General features: G+C 42.6%; 1 long non-coding RNA gene across 3 annotated transcripts in view; it reads left to right on the plus strand.

The window, feature by feature from the left end:
• The first annotated feature begins 30 nt into the window (after positions 1 to 30).
• The window catches only part of LOC131104084 (uncharacterized), a 33,633-nt gene continuing 13,280 nt past the window's right edge, over positions 31 to 20,383 (plus strand). The window contains exons 1-4 of one of the 3 annotated variants that reach the window (XR_009119728.1): positions 31 to 6,502; positions 6,579 to 6,631; positions 11,224 to 11,420; positions 11,634 to 13,075. This is a non-coding gene — a long non-coding RNA (uncharacterized LOC131104084). Of the gene's footprint in view, positions 6,503 to 6,578; positions 6,632 to 11,223; positions 11,421 to 11,633; positions 13,076 to 20,383 lie in introns of those variants that run through there. The other 2 variants (XR_009119727.1, XR_009119729.1) reach the window with 2 other exon arrangements.

Genomic DNA, 20,383 nt, shown 5'->3' on the forward strand with positions numbered 1-20,383 from the left:
GTAGCACGTACGGTAGCTGTCCCCCCCCCCCCCCCCCCCCCCCCCCCCCCCCCCCCCCCCCCATGCCACACGTCAGGAACCGACCGCTAAACAATCAATTGGGCTTCAACCAGCCCCAATTGCGTAACCCTAACCTTCCCTCCCCGGGGGGCTGCACCTTCTTTTTGGACCTGAACCTCTTACCTCAACCGTGAATCCTTTCTCACCCCCCCAGAATAATTAGCCACACCCCCTTGCCTCCCAGCCAATAGGACGTGTGTTACTATCCAGCACAACGGCAGCATGGTGCCTTTTATTCCTTCCTGCCCAAGGTGCGGTCTTCCATTCCTAGCCCCCCACGCCTTACATGGAAACACGGAAAAGGAAGGAAATATTCCAAGGTAGTAAAGTAGTATTTGAATGTTTAGTAAGAATCAAGTGGTAACGTGATATAGCATATATTTCTATCATGGTATATAAAGGTGGTATTCAAACAAGAAAAGTGGCAATTCTACTCGCCTAAAGTCGGAATATTATGAGGATTTGAAGGAGAAATAAAAGTCCAAATATTAGGAGGGGAACAGTGGTATTTAAACAAGTACAAAAAGAATGAAAGTGGTAATATTTGGAGGAAGTAGTATTTAAACAAGTAAAAAAAGAATGAAAGTGGTAATATTTGGAGGAAGTGGTATTTAAACAAGTACAAAAAGAATGAAAGTGGTAATATTTGGAGGAAGTAGTATTTAAACAAGTAAAAAAAGAATGAAAGTGGTAATATTTGGAGGAAGTAGTATTTAAACAAGTAAAAAAAGAATGAAAGTGGTAATATTTGGAGGAAGTGGTATATTCCATATGTAACGTTTAAGCTGTGATACGATGAGAAGAAAGATGATGGAAGATGAAATATTTGGAAAAAATCAATGAAATGCTAGAAATATAAATCTATATCTAGTCTGTCTTCTAAGCATATCCAATTCATCCTTTCATTTCTCACTGGGGGGGGGGGGGCATTTGGACACCCCTGGATGATGGCTTCAATGAAAATCCGTTTTCCACGGGGCGCGGCCGGGGGCTCCTTGAAGGGTGGCATAAGTTGCACATTTTCTGATATTGGGAATGTTTTTTTTGGGGGGGGGGGGACAAAACCATGTGAATGGGTGGTCTGGGATCGGCCGATATGAAAAGCACAAATCCAAAGATGGCACCGCAAGGCTCGGCTCGCTCGCCCGTCTCCAAATGGCCTCCGGTCCGCACGCTTTCACGTTGTAGCAAAACATTTAGTGGCGCGGGATCATCAGGGAAAAATGGCGGCATTGGATGATCGCCATGTCAACGCCACGTCAACGCTTGATTGTCAGGAACACAAACTGTAGAAGGACCAGCACCGCCTGTTGGAACTCGTGGGTTGTGTCCTTTGGTCTGGTCTGACGCTAAGTCGTACACGGCGTACTAAGTCGTACACGGCGTACTAAGTCGTACACGGCGTACTAAGTCGCACACGGCGTACTAAGTCGCACACGGCGTACTTTGGCCAGCTGACCTCCATCTTGGAAGGCTAAGTGCAATAACCATTTCTTGAACGCGTTCACTGGAAGTTTTTGGGAAGTTGAAAGAGCCAAAGTCACGGAAGCTGTAGCAGATGGAGGCGTTTCCTGTTCCCTTCTTGAAAGAACAAACCATAACTGTGATCCGGCAGCTCGGCCGAGGAAGGAAGCACCAGTTGGCGCGCTGGCTGCTTCCTTTCCTGCTTCCTTTCCTGCTTCCTTTCCTGCTTCCCTAGCGATAGACCTGCATGCCTAGATGTGGACGCGTCCTTCTGGAATGGAAGCTCTTCACCAAACCATCAAACGTCCCGTTTGATTGTCCTTCTGTTAGCGAGAGAGGGAAAAAACATTCCCCTCAGAAGTTTTCCAAAAGCGGAAACGTTAGCCAGCGTGAAGGATGGATTTACGCTAGCAGTCACTCTTCCCCTTTGTTTTTGAGACCCTAGCTTTAGCTAGCAGTTTTAGCCGTTTCATCATTGGCAACATCTCCAACGTCTCACGTAACTCCAACTAACTCGGAATACAATTGGAATTGTCATTTCTTTATGCCGCACGTTTTCTTCACTGCAACGTATCGGCCGTTACGCCAACTCTTCCACTTTGAAAGTAAGATTTCTTTGATAATTGCATATATTTTGTCATGTATCTCCACAGTTGCTGTATGCTAGCGTTAGCATTGGCAAATGCAGCCACGTATCTCCCGTTACGCTTCCATTCTGGATACGCCGTTTCCTTGATGATCACGTAGACGTCAGGATGCAGTCGTACATTTGCTACCAATATCGTCGATGCCAACACGGTACGGTGGTTGGATCTCCCCGTTCTCCAACTCCTCCGTTCCGTAAATTCCGTAATTTGAGTTTGGCATTTCTTCTCAGGATGAATATCGCTAGCCGATGTTCCTTCCAATAGGTTGCTGTAAACACAATATCCTATCTCTCCCAAAATGGGATTGTACTCCCGCAACGTCCATCCCGCCGCAAACGGAGCACCATGTGGGCGTGCTCCCTCCAAAATACTCCCAAAGGAAAAGTCTGTTTTTTTCCTGTTCCTAGTCGTAGCTTATTTGCGGAAAATCCCCCAAGAGTCTTTTATCAGGAGCCAAAGGACTCTGAATCAGGGCACGTGATGACTTACAATCAACTGATTTCACAGCGCGCCTTGCCTTGGCTTCTCCGAACTATCGGACAACTTAGTCATTTAGGAAAACTGCAACATTCCAAAGCTGGCTCCGTATTCCGCCGTTAGTTGTTGCTTTGCGGGTGAGCCGTTTGTGTGTGTCAGCGACAGGGTTCCCTACTTCGCCGATTACCTCATTGACCCCATCTGCAAACCCGCTCCTTCTGGGGCCGTGCACCCCACAAGGAGTCCACGCCGTCGTCACCAGCACTTCAGAGACCAAGCGACCGCCGCCGCCCGCGCCGCCACCGCCGCCTACGCCGCCGCCCGCGTTTCCTTGGCAAACTACAAATCATCACTTTTCTTTTTTTTTTTTTTTTGGTCTGTTTCTTTGCCGGCGCTGCAGCTCATCCAGTCGAGCGTTCGCGGGATTTTCCAAAACCGAGGTTTTTCACCCGCCCTCGTAAATTGTATCGATTTCCACTTTTAAAAAATATATTTTATCCCATCAAATTTGACCATCAAATTTCAGCGTTTAAGCTGCTCAAATATACACATTTTGGATATTGACTATTTTTCCAAAGGGATTTTTATTTTGTTGCGGTTGTAAAATTCCAATTACATTTTTTTATGACATCAGAATATTAGAGATTTTTTTTGGGGGGCCCGTTAAAAATCAAATCAAACCAAATTTTTGTGTAAAATTGACTTTATTTGGAATGCATATAATGACTTTATTCCTGTTAGATTACAACTCCCATCAAATTTGTCCGTGAAATTTCAGCTTCGAAGCCACAAAAATGTACAACTATAATATAATATTGACATAATATTGACATAATATTGACATAATATTGACATAATATTGACATAATATTGACATAATATTGCCAATTTTCCCGAGAGTAATGATTTTTTGGATGTAAAATTCCAATATGTTTTTTAAACACTTCATGTTCAAAAATATTTCAAATTTGCTGGAGTGAAATGACATCTTGTGGTATGACATTTATTTTTGCGTTATTCATAAGATAATGTTGAAAATATTCAACTTTATTTTCATATTCATCACGTAAAATTGGGGCAATGTTCAAATATTTTTCTGGTAAAAAGGTCAGCCAATGGAAACATTTGTCTTTTTTTAGGTTATAAAAATGATCATCTGGGCACATTATGACTTTCCATGGTTTTAATGTTGCAACTTTATTTTCGTATGAGTCTTGTGAAATTAGGACAATGCTAAAAAACAAAATGTTTCCTCGTGAAATGAGGCCTTTTTGAAGGCATTTAACGACTTTATTCCTCTATCATTACAACTTTCAGACAATGCAAACATTTGTCTTTTTGGACATCCTAGAATTCCAACTTTTTCAAGCTCGTAATTTTTCCGAGGGGAACGATATTTTTGTTTTTGTAAAATTCCATTCTAATGTTCCGTTGCGACTTTTTCGGCACATAACGACTCCATTTGTGTGGGATTCCGACTTGAAGCCAAACGCAAACTTTTGTGTTTCTGTACCAGATGTCAAATTGTCTCTTAAAGTCCGACTTTACGCCAGCAAAATGACCCATCTTTGTTTTCCTCAGTTTATCAGTATGTCCTCAGTTTATTGTCACATTAGGCTATTCTCTTTCCAAGCGACAAAACGTGGCGTTGGCAACAACACATTGGCTTTTTTTTCCTCAAATTGTCCAAATGATTTCATCAATCAAATGTATTTTTTGTCCTCGTATTGGAATTGGAATAGTTTGGGCTTTTTTCTTGATAAATCCAGAAAGAGTTGCCGTTAGCGCCCCTCGCGGGAAACTAGCGCTCCAACCTTGACGGGCGTCGCTAATTAGCGAGCAAAGTGTTTGCGTCACTCGTTCATTTTTCGTAGCATTTCTTCTACCTCCTTTTGGGTTTTTTGTTGTTGTTGTTGTTGTTGTTGTTGTTTGTCTCCACCTTTTCTCTCACTTTGGAAGAAGTCGCCGTTTGGGACAAAAACCATTTGATGATCCTAAGGCTAGCTAGAATAAAAAGATCCAATAAAGTGTGCTTGCTGTACCTGTAGATGTTTGTTTGGGTAAAAAAACTATTTATGAGAAGCATTTATACGACTAAACACCACTGGAATGTGAAGCCAGACCATATGTTCCCATGCAGATTCCCATGATGGTCCCCTTTAACGCTAAAGTAGCGTCGAGTGGTCCTGTCGGAGGGTTTGGGCTTTTTTGGCCTCTTAAGTCGTAAAATATTGCGACCCGGCGCAAATCCCCGCTCCCGTCTTTTTAAAGACCGAACAAAATGGATGTTTTGAGGCCCTAAACCCCGCCCCCTTGCCCCTTCTAGACAGACGCAGGCCCCGCCCCCACCCTAGCCTAGCCCCGCCTCAGCGGAACATGTTTTTGGTTTGTCAGACAATGCAATCCTGAAAGCACTTTGCCTTGTTATTCCTTTTGTGTGAACACGTGAATGATTTGTTACAGAGATGATGCTAATAATAATAATGTTGATAAATATGTAAATGATCATTCACTGTTTTGGAACAACCTGCATCTGTCTTTCTGACATTAAAAGAAAAAGGAGAAAAATCCAATGTAGTGACATGAAAAGCTATTTTCTAGAATGTTTGCTGCAGCCGATCGGTCTCGTCATTCAGTATTGTGGCTTGGGGTTGTTTGTGTTCAATAAAGTGCTATTGCTAAATATCCACGCCTCTTTGTCGCCGTTTCCTGCGCTCGCTCTCGTCATCTGCTACCTCACCCACGTGGCTGGCTGGAGCGCTCATCTCGTGCTGGAAGACGCAGCCGAGCTTGTGTCGTCCATATTCATTTTTCTATTTTTTCAGTTTTCTGGACAAACTCTTGAGGTGTTTTTTAGGTGGTCCGCGTGGCTAAGATCCAGGAGTTTAAGCCCAAAGAGCGAGGCAAAAGCCACAATGACTTCTTACATCGGAGAGGAATTGAACGCCTTCAATGGCAACCCATGTTATCAGGAAAGTCCACTCACCACCTCAGACAACGAAAACGCTGCCACCGAACTGTTGGCCCACATCTTTTTCTGCATCCTCACGAGCTGAAAAACCGCAACGGATATGCAGAAAAAATGAGACAAGCTGAGGAAATCTGAGGTTGTTGCAGGAAAGACTCAATGTTTGATTTCTAAGCACGCCAGCCACAGATGGAACATCTTATATAGCGCCAAAAGACCGGGATCAAACCCCTCCTTTGGCCTGACGTCAGGTCATCAATGTGCTGACGTGTGGACTGTACCATTACTGCTGATCAATGTGCTGACGTGTGGACTGTACCATTACTGCTGATCAATGTGCTGACGTGTGGACTGTACCATTACTGCTGATCAATGTGCTGACGTGTGGACTGTACCATTACTGCTGATCAATGTGCTGACGTGTGGACTGTACCATTACTGCTGGATGAAGACAAGGATGACGTTTTGGGCGACCCTGGCTAGAGCAAAATGGTGGCTTGTTCATGCAGCATGGTTGGAGAAACATATTGCTTTTATACGTGTGTATATATATATATATATATATAATATAAATATGATATATTACAGAGCTGTTGTTTTGTTGTAGCTGACCAAAACGATTGGCTGTCACTGCTGCTCTGCGGCTAAGTCACCGCCATCCAATAATAGACGATATACAATACATATATGTAACCCAGATAGAAAATAAATAATATATAATTAATTACATTTACCGTGCGTACCATGTTTTGGGGTGCAACGTCATTAGGTCACGTGACGGTGTCTCACCAAGTCACGTGACTGCGCGCCACCAATCAGTGACGTATATCTAGTCCGGAAGGGACTACACACCGGTAGCGGTGAGGGACGCATGGAATGGCTGCAGGTATGTGAAAGGTTTCGTTGTTTAAGTTTCCAAATGGAAAATGTCTAAACATTTTACATACGTGGTCGGGATATAGGGGCCGTCCACCGACGCGACGCTGAACTTAAAAAGATCACACCTATGGAATTGGTGAGTGTTGACATTTCATGACTAAACGGCATTAGCACCGTTTACTAGCACCTTTTGTCTGTCACTGTTCTCCCGATTGATTAGATTATAAGATTAATACTAGTTGATTATAATGAATAATACCCTAAGTGCAATTATTTATTATAAATGATAATATATTGTACAATTGAAGTTATGATACGACTTGTATTATATATGTCATTTGAATGGTTTTTATATAGGCCAGGTTTTACATAGGCCAGGTTTTACATAGGCCAGGTTTTACATAGGCCAGGTTTTACATAGGCCAGGTTTTACATAGGCCAGGTTTTACATAGGCCAGGTTTTGATGGCAAGCTAGGAACCCTGCATTGAGGCAACACGCCTGGAAGTTGGAAGCCCAGATAACTGATGAGCTGTCACCCACCTGCTCTGCTCTGACCGGGCCGGTAGGAGGCTTTGCAGCCGTCCTTTGACTTTTTGTCTCTTTGGCCTTCATAAAAATGTTCACTCCTTTCCTCCACTCCTGAACCTCTGGACACTCGAGTACTGGGCCATTGGACTGTTGTGGACTATGTTTTTGGACTCTCGATATATGAGATGAATGTTTTGTAAATTGAGCTCATTGAAATGTAAATTTGTAAATTAGTGTTGTGAATTGTATTGTTTTGGTTTTTCACTTTATAATATATGGTACCGCCACCGCTGCAAATTGTGTGCTCGCCTCTTTTTCATCTCACTCCCAGAGCCCAAATCTGGATTTTTCTGAGTCTAGCCGAGAAATTACAATTACAATTAAAGTATCTAAAGCTAATATTAAATGTACTAGCGCATTGTACACGCTACATATACATAACAATACAACAATAGAACAATCCAACAATATTGCAGGCTATGGCTGTAACGCTTAACGTCGACCAACAGAGGTCGCTAAAGGATCATTTGTGGTGATCGTGTCAGGCCGGAAGTCCCCTCATTGAGACCACCATTGGTCAGGAAGGGCATCCGGAATTGAAAGGGTCCATCCAAATCGGTGTGCGGATCAAGATTCGCTGTGGCGACTCCGTAACCAGGAAGAAGCCAAAAGAAGCAAACAAATCAAATCATAACAAATAATGAATATGCAGTTGGGATTAAATGATAATCCCCGTCAAGTCAAATAAAAGCCTTGCTTTGTTTTCCAAGGAAATGAAACGGGAACAAAAAAGATTCCTAAAAACAGCACAGTGCTCCTGTCATACAGAGGATCTTTGACAGGCGTTTTTACACCAGATTTCTAACTCTGCAGAGCGTTCCTGTCTCATATAGAGGATCTATGACTTGGCTTTTTATACCAGATTCTTAAACAGCACAGTGCCCCTGTCATTATAGAGGATCTTTGACTAGCATGCTAACACTTTAGACCGGTTTCTTAAAAACAGCACAGTGCCCCTGTCATTATAGAGGATCTTTGACTAGCATGCTAACACTTTAGACCGGTTTCTTAAAAACAGCACAGTGCCCCTGTCATTATAGAGCAGGGGTCGGGAACCTTTTTGGCTAAGAGAGCCATGAAGGCCAGATATTTTAAAATGTGTATCTGTGAGAGCCATATACATTTTTTTAAACATTGAATGCAATAAAATGTGTGCATTTTTATGTAAGACCAACAGTTTTAGATATAATGGGCTCTAATTACGTAGACCAGGCACACTACCCCACGCCAAGGGGGTGTGGCCAGCACACTTTCGTGAGCAGCGCAGTGTCTAATAATAAATCAAATACTTGCTGCCATTAATGCAACTTCTGCTGCTGCATGGTTTTGAACCGTATTCAGTACATGTATTTCATTCTTTTGGCCATCTTTGCCAGAAGGCTTGGTTCTGCAGCTTTAGCTAGGTGACTATTTGACTAAAGGAGGAAAGTTTACATTTACATGTTGACATCTCAATGACCGAGGTAGACTACCGCATTACCCAGTAATAATCAAGTTTTGGTGTTTGACCTGGAAAATATCATCAAGAAAGATGGATATGGTCGGCCATATTGCAGTAGAAAATAGATGGACGAATTAAAATGCATAAGAAAGTTTTGATTTTGAATATTTATTTTTAACAGTGATTTCTGTGATGTTTACTTTAAAATGTTAGCAAAATGCATTTTTATTGTGGTAAGAAATGCTTGAGAGCCAGATACAGTCATCAAAAGAGCCCTACCTGGCTCCCGAGCCATAGGTTCCCTACCTCTGTTATAGAGGATCTTTGACTAGCGTGTCATATACAGTGCATCCGGAAAGTATTCACAGCGCTTCACTTTTTCCACATTTTGTCATGTTACAGCCTCATTCCAAATTGTATTCATTTAATCTCTTACCTCAAAATTCTACACTAAATACTCCATTATGACAATGTGAAAAAGGGTTTTTTTTTTTACTTTTTTAAAATTGATTAAAAATAGAAAACTAAGAAATCCCATTTCCATAAGTATTCACAGCCTTTGCTTAATACTTTGTTGATCCACCTTTGGCAGCAATTCCAGCCTCAAGTCTTTTTGAATATGATCCCACAAGTTTAGCACACCTATCTTTAGGCGGTTTTGCCCATTCTTCTTTGCAGTAAGTCTCAAGCTCCATCAGGTTGGATGGGAGACGTCTGTGCACAGCCATTTTCACATCTCTCCAGAGATGTTCCATCGGATTCAAGTCTGGACTCTGGCTGGGCCGCTCCAGGACATTCACGGAGTGGTTCTGAAGCCAATCTTTTGAGATCTTGGCTGTGTGCTTCGGGTCGTTGACCTCAGGCTGGGGCGAAGGTTCATTTTTCAGCAGGACAAGAGCGCTCTGGAGCAGGTTTTCATCCAGGATATCTCTATATATTGCTGCATTCATTCTTCCTTCTATCCTGACTAGTCTGCCAGTTCCTGCTGCTGAAGAACATCCCCACAGCATGATGCTGCCACCACCATGCTTCACTGTAGGGATGGTATTGGCCTGGTGATGAGCAGTGCCTGGTTTCCTCCAAACATGGCGCCTGGCATTCACACCAAAGACTTCAATCTTTGTCTCATCAGACCAGAGAATTTGGTTTCTCATGGTCTGAGAGTCATCCAGGTGCTTTTTGGCAAATTCCAGACGGGCTGCCATGTTCCTTTTACTAAGGAGTGGCTTTCGTCTGGCCACTCTACCATACAGGCCTGATTGGTGGATTGCTGCAGAGATGGTTGTCCTTCTGGAAGGCTCTCCTCTCTCCACAGAGGAACGCTGGAGCTCTGACAGAGTGACCATCGGGGCCTTGGTCACCTCCCTGACTAAGGCCCTTCTTCCCCGATCGCTCAGTTTAGAAGGCCGGCCAGCTCTAGGAAGAGTCCTGGTGGTTCCAAACGTCTTCCATTTAGGAATAATGGAGACCACTGTGCTCATTGGGACCTTCAAAGCAGCAGACATGTTTCTGTATCCTTCCCCAGATGTGTGCCTCAAGACAATCCTGTCTCGCAGGTCTACAGACAGTTCTTTTGACTTCATGCTTGGTGTTGGTGCTCTGACATGCACAGTCAACTGTGGGACCTTATATAGACAGGTGTGTGCCTTTCCAAATCATGTCCAATCAACTGGATTGACTGCAGGTGGACTCCAATGAAGCTGTAGAAAGATCTCAAGGATGATCCGTGGAAAGAAGATGCACCACAGCTCAATTTTGAGCTTCATGGCAAAGGCTGTGAATACTTATGGAAATGGGATTTCTTAGTTTTCTATTTTTAATAAATTTTAAAAAAGTAAAAAAAACCCTTTTTCACATTGTCATAATGGAGTATTTAGTGTAGAATTTTGAGGTAAGAGATTAAATGAATACATTTTGGAATGAGGCTGTAACATGACAAAATGTGGAAAAAGTGAAGCGCTGTGAATACTTTCCGGATGCACTGTATATGACACGCTAGTCAAAGATCCTCTATATGACAGGACCATGCTGCTGTTTTTAAGAAACCGGTCTAAAGTGTTAGCATGCTAGTCAAAGATCCTCTATATGACAGGACCATGCTGCTGTTTTTAAGAAACCGGTCTAAAGTGTTAGCATGCTAGTCAAAGATCCTCTATATGACAGGACCATGTTGTCCCTGTCTTAGCCTGAATTCCAGGCTGGTATGAAAAGATGATTATAGATCAATTATTATTAATAAGCAGCGCTCGTCATGTTTGTCATTTCACGCTCCACGATACTACACATGGGTGTGAGATGACCATGATGATGATGATGGTATTCTTATGATGATGGTATTTTTATGATGATGATGATGGTATTTTTATGATGATGATGATGGTATTTTTATGATGATGATGATGGTATTCTTATGATGATGGTATTCTTATGATGATGATGATGTTATTCTTATGATGATGATGATGTTATTGTTATGATGATGATGGTATTCTTATGATGATAATGATGATGATGGTATTATGATGATGTTGTTCTTATGATGATGATGATGGTATTATGATGATGATGATGGTATTCTTATGATGATGTTATTCTTATAATTGTATTCTTACGATGATGATGTTATTCTTATGATGCTGGTATGATGATGATGATGTTATTCTTATGATGATGATGATGTTATTGTTTGTGCGTTAGATTGGAGAGACTATACGTAGCAAAGCGGTGTCGGGGTTGCCACACGCAACGTGTCCAAGTCCTTTCCGTCAGCTTTAGTGCCAGCTTCTGCCGTGGGAAATGTGGCACACTTCAGCAGTCACACTTTCTCCATGAAAAAAGCAGCGGCCCTGCTAGGCGCCGCGCTTCCCATCCCGGCCCCGACGCTCCTGCAAAAGGTGAGTTCAAACAACAAAGCCATGAAAACATGTTCACAACTTCAAATGTGCTTTCTGGTGTTCTTCATGCTGTGATATGAAATACACTACTTTTGGAAATGAAATGTAATAGATAAGAGTAACATTTGAGGAACAGGCCTGAGGCCAGGTGAGGAACATGTGGGTGTCGTCCATGATCTTCATGTCATTCATGCGGAGATGGGTTAGGGTTAGGGTTAGGGTTAGGAGATGCTGGTGAGCTCCTCCTCTGCTCCAGCAGCTCTTCAGAATGAAGCCGGCGTCTGATGTTTCCCCTTCAACACGTCTGAGCTCTTTCATCAGGCCGGTGCAGACAATCGGCGGGCCCATAAATCCTGGAGGCGCACGGCGCAGCAGTAAAAGACACCTTCGATACGGCATATATAAATATGGAATACTGATGAAAATATCAATATGGAATATTGATGAAAATATCAATATGGAATACTGATGAAAATATCAATATGGAATAATGATGAAAATATCAATATGGAATATTGATGACAATATCAATATGGAATACTGATGAAAATATCCATATGGAATACTGATGAAAATATCCATATGGAATACTGATGAAAATATCCATATGGAATACTGATGAAAAGCTTGATTAAAGGCAGCCACAACGCAATCGTTGATCTCTGTGCTCCTTTTGGTCCAGCAGATGCCAGACATTGTCGACATGACAATGGCTGCCGGTTGGCAGGTGGAAACCACAACCAACATAAAATGGGGGGGGCGGCAAACGCTCCAAAGCAAATCATCTACAAAATCTGTCATCGGAAAAAAAATTGCTGATGTTCCAATCAATGCAAGCCTCTCACTTTATGGGGGCCAACTTTGTGCAGTGCAGCACTGCGCATGGCAACACAGCAGGTGGTTTGCTTTGTGCAGCACGAATGGCAACGAGGCGTCGGCAGCGAAGGTCAAACATTTCATAAAGGCGGGGAATATTTGGCAGGAAGGAACCTTTAAATTGATTGATCGGACCTTCTTCCACACTCTCACTCTGTGACTATGCTGCGCTACGCTACGCTATGCTACGCTACTGGAAGGAAATATGAAATCATAGAAATAGAAATGTAAATGAAGATAGAAAGTATATTTGCTATTCATGTAACGATCTTGGCGTGGATTAGCATGCTAACTAACACATTATCAGTTAGCAAGTGAGTTAGCATTTCTAGCCTGATGCTAGCATTCCCGCCAAAGGTCCACAGTTAGCTCCCAAGCTAGTCAGGTCTCAAGCCACTTAGCTTAGGGGTGTCCAAAGTGTGGCCCCGAAGCACACTCCAAATATATGGAATTAAGGAAGTAAGGAAAAGTCATGTGATATAAAATGGATCATCTTACTGTACTTTTCCAAGCCGTCACATTATGACAAACAAACAAAAGTTGGCTTCAATATGAGGATACATTCCAAATATTATTGGAATAAAGTTATAGTTATGAGGAAAACATGTACAAGATGCTTGAAATAGTTGAAACATTAAATTCAAAATTACATTAAAAATAAAACTCTTGGAATTTTACAAGAACAAAGGCAATATATGAAGAGATAAAAGTCATATTCTAAAAAATCACAATTTTACCAGAATAAACTCATAACACGATGAGGAAAAATGTCATTGTAATCATTTTAGTCGCATAAAGTTGCTAAATTCAAGACAAATCTGCATCTCGGTCGTCATTCAATGAACCATTGCTTGCAACAATAACGCGCCCCAGCCCCCGTACCTTAATGCCTTAGCTTACAACATGGATGTGACCCCCACAATAACGCGCCCCAGCCCCCGTACCTTAATGCCTTAGCATGGATGTGACCCCCACAATAACGCGCCCCAGCCCCCATACCTTAATACCTTAGCTTACAACATGGATGTGACCCCCACAATAACACGCCCCAGCCCCCATACCTTAATACCTTAGCTTACAACATGGATGTGACCCCCACAATAACGCGCCCCAGCCCCCGTACCTTAATACCTTAGCATGGATGTGACCCCCACAATAACACGCCCCAGCCCCCGTACCTTAATGCCTTAGCATGGATGTGACCCCCACAATAACGCGCCCCAGCCCCCGTACCTTAATGCCTTAGCATGGATGTGACCCCCACAATAACGCGCCCCAGCCCCCATACCTTAATACCTTAGCTTACAACATGGATGTGACCCCCACAATAACACGCCCCAGCCCCCATACCTTAATACCTTAGCTTACAACATGGATGTGACCCCCACAATAACGCGCCCCAGCCCCCGTACCTTAATACCTTAGCATGGATGTGACCCCCACAATAACACGCCCCAGCCCCCGTACCTTAATGCCTTAGCATGGATGTGACCCCCACAATAACGCGCCCCAGCCCCCGTACCTTAATACCTTAGCATGGATGTGACCCCCACAATAACGCGCCCCAGCCCCCGTACCTTAATACCTTAGCATGGATGTGACCCCCACAATAACGCACCCCAGCCCCCATACCTTAATACCTTAGCTTACAACATGGATGTGACCCCCACAATAACGCGCCCCAGCCCCCGTACCTTAATACCTTAGCATGGATGTGACCCCCACAATAACGCGCCCCAGCCCCCATACCTTAATACCTTAGCTTACAACATGGATGTGACCCCCACAATAACGCGCCCCAGCCCCCATACCTTAATACCTTAGCATGGATGTGACCCCCACAATAACGCACCCCAGCCCCCATACCTTAATACCTTAGCATGGATGTGACCCCCACAATAACGCACCCCAGCCCCCATACCTTAATACCTTAGCTTACAACATGGATGTGACCCCCACAATAACGCGCCCCAGCCCCCATACCTTAATACCTTAGCATGGATGTGACCCCACAATAACGCGCCCCAGCCCCCATACCTTAATGCCTTAGCATGGATGTGACCCCCACAATAACGCGCCCCAGCCCCCATACCTTAATACCTTAGCTTACAACATGGATGTGACCCCCACAATAACGCGCCCCAGCCCCCATACCTTAATACCTTAGCATGGATGTGACCCCCACAATAACGCGCCCCAGCCCCCATACCTTAATACCTTAGCATGGATGTGACCCCCACAATAACGCGCCCCAGCCCCCATACCTTAATACCTTGGCATGGATGTGACCCCCACAATAACGCGCCCCAGCCCCCATACCTTAATACCTTAGCTTACAACATGGATGTGACCCCCACAATAACGCGCCCCAGCCCCCATACCGTGATGCCTTTGCTTACAACATGGAGAAGAGACATTCCTGTTTTGGCAGCATCATCTCATTTCATCATTGGCGTTTCATTTCATGTTGGATTCCCAGTTGGCCCATCCGTACGGTGCTGTGGTGGTCCATCCGTACGGTGCTGTGGTGGTCCATCCGTACGGTGCTGTGGTGGTCCATCCGTACGGTGCTGTGGTGGTCGGTACGTCCCCCCAATGGTGCTGCAATCCCAAATCCAATTAGACGCAGAAAAGCAATTCCAGCCTGCTGGCCTGCAATTTGCTCATCTTGGATTCTTCTCCTGGCTTCTGCTGCTGCATTGACTGCAAATCATCTGCTCTGGTTATTAATACGAGGAGGAGGCACGCTGCAATAACGCTGCTGGTTTGATTTCATCTCAGGATCGTGACTCACCAACACCAATCATCCCAAGACCCCCCCCCCCCCCCCCCATTGGATTACACACGGGATCTCTCAAGGAACAAGGCTACACACAGTCCACGTGGATCTACTGTAGAGTAGTCAGTGTACAGCTACTCTTCCTGTTGGAATTTATGGGCACGCCTCCATGAACCGCAGCTTTCCAATGACAGCAGCACTCCTGTACCAACATCAGCCTGGGACTTTCTGCATTTAGTGGCTTTCTTGTGTTGGACCACAGATCTTCCCATGACGGCAGAACTCATGCAGCCCCGCACCGCCACCATGTTTGATTGGAAACAAGACGCTCATTAAATACGTTGGCGTCCATCTTAAATCTCATCACTCAACCTCAGCTCCTCTTGCCGCTCCGGCACTCATGCAGCCCTGCACCGCCACCATGTTTGATTGGAAACAAGACGCTCATTAAATACGTTGGCGTCCATCTTAAATCTCATCACTCAACCTCAGCTCCTCTTGCCACGCCGGCACTCATGCAGCCCTGCACTCTGACACGTCCACCGCTGGAATTGACTGTAAACAAACCAGACACTTCAAATCTTTCTGTAGTACAAGTATATACAATAAGACTTTCTGTAGTACAAGTATATAGTCTAAGACTTTCTGTAGTACAAGTATATAGAATAAGACTTTCTGTAGTACAAGTATATAGTCTAAGACTTTCTGTAGTACAAGTATATAGTCTAAGACTTTCTGTAGTACAAGTATATAGTCTAAGACTTTCTGTAGTACAAGTATATAGAATAAGACTTTCTGTAGTACAAGTATATAGAATAAGAGTTTCTGTAGTACAAGTATATAGTCCAAGAGTTTCTGTAGTACAAGTATATAGTCCAAGAGTTTCTGTAGTACAAGTATATAGTCCAAGACTTTCTGTAGTACAAGTATATAGTCTAAGACTTTCTGTAGTACAAGTATATAGTCCAAGACTTTCTGTAGTACAAGTATATAGTCCAAGACTTTCTGTAGTACAAGTATATAGTCCAAGACTTTCTGTAGTACAAGTATATAGTCCAAGACTTTCTGTAGTACAAGTATATAGTCCAAGACTTTCTGTAGTACAAGTATATAGTCCAAGACTTTCTGTAGTACAAGTATATAGTCCAAGACTTTCTGTAGTACAAGTATATAGTCCAAGAGTGTCTGTAGTACAAGTATATAGTCCAAGAGTTTCTGTAGTACAAGTATATAGTCCAAGAGTTTCTGTAGTACAAGTATATAGTCCAAGAGTTTCTGTAGTACAAGTATATAGTCCAAGACTTTCTGTAGTACAAGTATATAGTCCAAGACTTTCTGTAGTACAAGTATATAGTCCAAGACTTTCTGTAGTACAAGTATATAGTCCAAGACTTTCTGTAGTACAAGTATATAGTCCAAGACTTTCTGTAGTACAAGTATATAGTCTTAGACTTTCTGTAGTACAAGTATATAGTCCAAGACTTTCTGTAGTACAAGTATATAGTCCTAGACTTTCTGTAGTACAAGTATATAGTCCTAGACTTTCTGTAGTACAAGTATATAGTCCAAGACTTTCTGTAGTACAAGTATATAGTCTAAGAGTTTCTGTAGTACAAGTATATAGTCTTAGACTTTCTGTAGTACAAGTATATAGTCCTAGACTTTCTGTAGTACAAGTATATAGTCCTAGACTTTCTGTAGTACAAGTATATAGTCCAAGACTTTCTGTAGTACAAGTATATAGTCTAAGAGTTTCTGTAGTACAAGTATATAGTCTTAGACTTTCTGTAGTACAAGTATATAGTCTAAGACTTTCTGTAGTACAAGTATATAGAATAAGACTTTCTGTAGTACAAGTATATAGAATAAGACTTTCTGTAGTACAAGTATATAGAATAAGACTTTCTGTAGTACAAGTATATAGTCTAAGACTTTCTGTAGTACAAGTATATAGTCTAAGACTTTCTGTAGTACAAGTATATAGTCTAAGACTTTCTGTAGTACAAGTATATAGTCCAAGACTTTCTGTAGTACAAGTATATAGTCCAAGACTTTCTGTAGTACAAGTATATAGTCCAAGACTTTCTGTAGTACAAGTATATAGTCCAAGACTTTCTGTAGTACAAGTATATAGTCCAAGACTTTCTGTAGTACAAGTATATAGTCCAAGACTTTCTGTAGTACAAGTATATAGTCTAAGACTTTCTGTAGTACAAGTATATAGTCTAAGACTTTCTGTAGTACAAGTATATAGTCTAAGACTTTCTGTAGTACAAGTATATAGTCTAAGACTTTCTGTAGTACAAGTATATAGTCTAAGACTTTCTGTAGTACAAGTATATAGTCCAAGACTTTCTGTAGTACAAGTATATAGTCCAAGACTTTCTGTAGTACAAGTATATAGTCTAAGACTTTCTGTAGTACAAGTATATAGTCCAAGACTTTCTGTAGTACAAGTATATAGAATAAGACTTTCTGTAGTACAAGTATATAGTCCAAGACTTTCTGTAGTACAAGTATATAGTCCAAGACTTTCTGTAGTACAAGTATATAGTCCAAGACTTTCTGTAGTACAAGTATATAGTCCAAGACTTTCTGTAGTACAAGTATATAGTCCAAGACTTTCTGTAGTACAAGTATATAGTCCAAGACTTTCTGTAGTACAAGTATATAGTCCAAGACTTTCTGTAGTACAAGTATATAGAATAAGAGTTGCTGTAGTACAAGTATATAGTCTAAGGCTTTCTGTAGTACAAGTATATAGTCCAAGGCTTTCTGTAGTACAAGTATATAGTCCAAGGCTTTCTGTAGTACAAGTATATAGTCCAAGACTTTCTGTAGTACAAGTATATAGTCCAAGACTTTCTGTAGTACAAGTATATAGTCCAAGACTTTCTGTAGTACAAGTATATAGTCCAAGACTTTCTGTAGTACAAGTATATAGTCCAAGACTTTCTGTAGTACAAGTATATAGTCCAAGACTTTCTGTAGTACAAGTATATAGTCCAAGACTTTCTGTAGTACAAGTATATAGTCCAAGACTTTCTGTAGTACAAGTATATAGTCCAAGAGTGTCTGTAGTACAAGTATATAGTCTAAGACTTTCTGTAGTACAAGTATATAGTCCAAGAGTGTCTGTAGTACAAGTATATAGTCCAAGAGTGTCTGTAGTACAAGTATATAGTCCAAGAGTGTCTGTAGTACAAGTATATAGTCCAAGAGTGTCTGTAGTACAAGTATATAGTCCAAGAGTGTCTGTAGTACAAGTATATAGTCTAAGACTTTCTGTAGTACAAGTATATAGTCCAAGAGTGTCTGTAGTACAAGTATATAGTCCAAGAGTGTCTGTAGTACAAGTATATAGTCCAAGAGTGTCTGTAGTACAAGTATATAGTCCAAGAGTGTCTGTAGTACAAGTATATAGTCCAAGAGTGTCTGTAGTACAAGTATATAGTCCAAGAGTGTCTGTAGTACAAGTATATAGTCCAAGAGTGTCTGTAGTACAAGTATATAGTCTAAGAGTGTCTGTAGTACAAGTATATAGTCTAAGACTATATACATAATAAACATACATAATAAACGCTTGCAGAAAAGTGACCGGGCCATAATAGGATAGAGTATAGATATATGAGTACATATAGAGTCCATGTTGTAGTACTGGAGTATTGTACTTTCCCAGTGAAGAGTAGGAGGAATGTTCTGGAGTCTCGTGTCTGTCTTGCTGCTCGGAAGCAAACGAGAGTGACGCCTCCCCGGGGAAAAGCTGCGGCAAACCGTGTCCAAGCTCTTCCAAGAATTTCCCCCACACATTCCCACACGTCGGAAGGGTTGGGATTAGTTGGGCCTCCTCCCGTGATGGTGTACTTTGCTCTGGCCAGGGAAACTTGCTTTACTTGTGGAGACATTTGTGAACGTCAATTATTAAAAATTACCGATTATTATCTTCTATTATTCTCTGATGATTATTTTTATTGTGAAGTCTGAGATGTGTCCATGATTGACAGCAATGATGATTGGCAGCCCCTCCGTTTCCCAGAAAGGCTAAAGAAAATATGAATTGGGAGCGAGGTGAAAGGTTGCAGGGGGAATATTGACAGGAAGACCGGAGCGCCGGGGCTGCTGGGATACCGTGACCTTCTGCAGACCATCAATAGCAAATATGGATCCACTGATTGTCCTTCCGGCCCCCATGAGTCCACGTGTTTGTTTTCCATGGAAGTCACTGCTGTGTGAAAGGGGTGTAATCCGTGTGGGATTACAACATGGATCCTTTCATCCCGGGATGTCACCGTGCAGTCGCTGGAACCACGCCAAAGCTTTGCAAGTTCTGCAGTTTAGTATTAGCTGTTGAAATAAAGTTGTGCCTTTGAATATAATGGATAATATACCCCCCCCCCCCCCCCCCCCCCCAGGGCAGCACAGCTAAGCAGCTAGCCCCACCAGTGACATTTGTCCTCTAAAACCGCTGCGATCAGTTTTCAGGTGTGGAGCGCACGTGGCCAAAGGTCAGAGCCGTGTTGTGCTCAGCGTGTGTTGGTCCGCTCGCGTGTTCGACCGTGATGGCGGACGTCAGCGCAGACGCTTCGTGTCCTTTTGTTTTGCTGTGACCGAATGACGGACAGATGGCCGCCGCTCGTCAATCACTTGCTGCTTTCTTCCAAAGAGGCCTGCTAATGCATGTTATGAATATTCATTCGTTCATTCGTTCATTCATTCACTCATTCATTCATTCACTCATTCATTCATTCATTCATTCATTCATTCATTCATTCACTCATTCATTCATGTTCTACCGCTTATCCTCACTACGCCGCTAACAGTCAAAGCTTGTGCTGTGTGCTACGCTGCTACGTTGCTACGTTGCTACGCTGCTACGCTGCTACGCTGCTACGCTGCTACGCTGCTACGTTGCTACGCTGCTACGCTGCTACGTTGCTACGCTGCTACGCTGCTACGCTGCTACGTTGCTACGCTGCTACGCTGCTACGCCATAACTCCAATCTTGAAAAGCCGCCTGTGCCGTCGCAGCAGCAACAGGGTGAACTTCCGTGGACCCCTGAAAGGCCAAATCCTGAATAACTGAAAACATGACACCACAAACGGTCATTTTAATTGGATGGTACTTTTTAATAAACGGATGGTACTTTCATTTGGTGCTCATGGAAGGCTGGGTGCATTTTCATTGACCCAAAAATCCATCTAATAACTCGAAAATGAAAGCAACACAAACACAATCATTTTTTCTGGCACAAAACAGCACAAACGCAACAGAAACAAATGGAATTATTTTGCTTTCATTTGCCGCATG

The sequence above is a fragment of the Doryrhamphus excisus genome, chromosome 16, assembly GCF_030265055.1.
Source record: "Doryrhamphus excisus isolate RoL2022-K1 chromosome 16, RoL_Dexc_1.0, whole genome shotgun sequence".
Lineage (NCBI taxonomy): Eukaryota > Metazoa > Chordata > Actinopteri > Syngnathiformes > Syngnathidae > Doryrhamphus > Doryrhamphus excisus.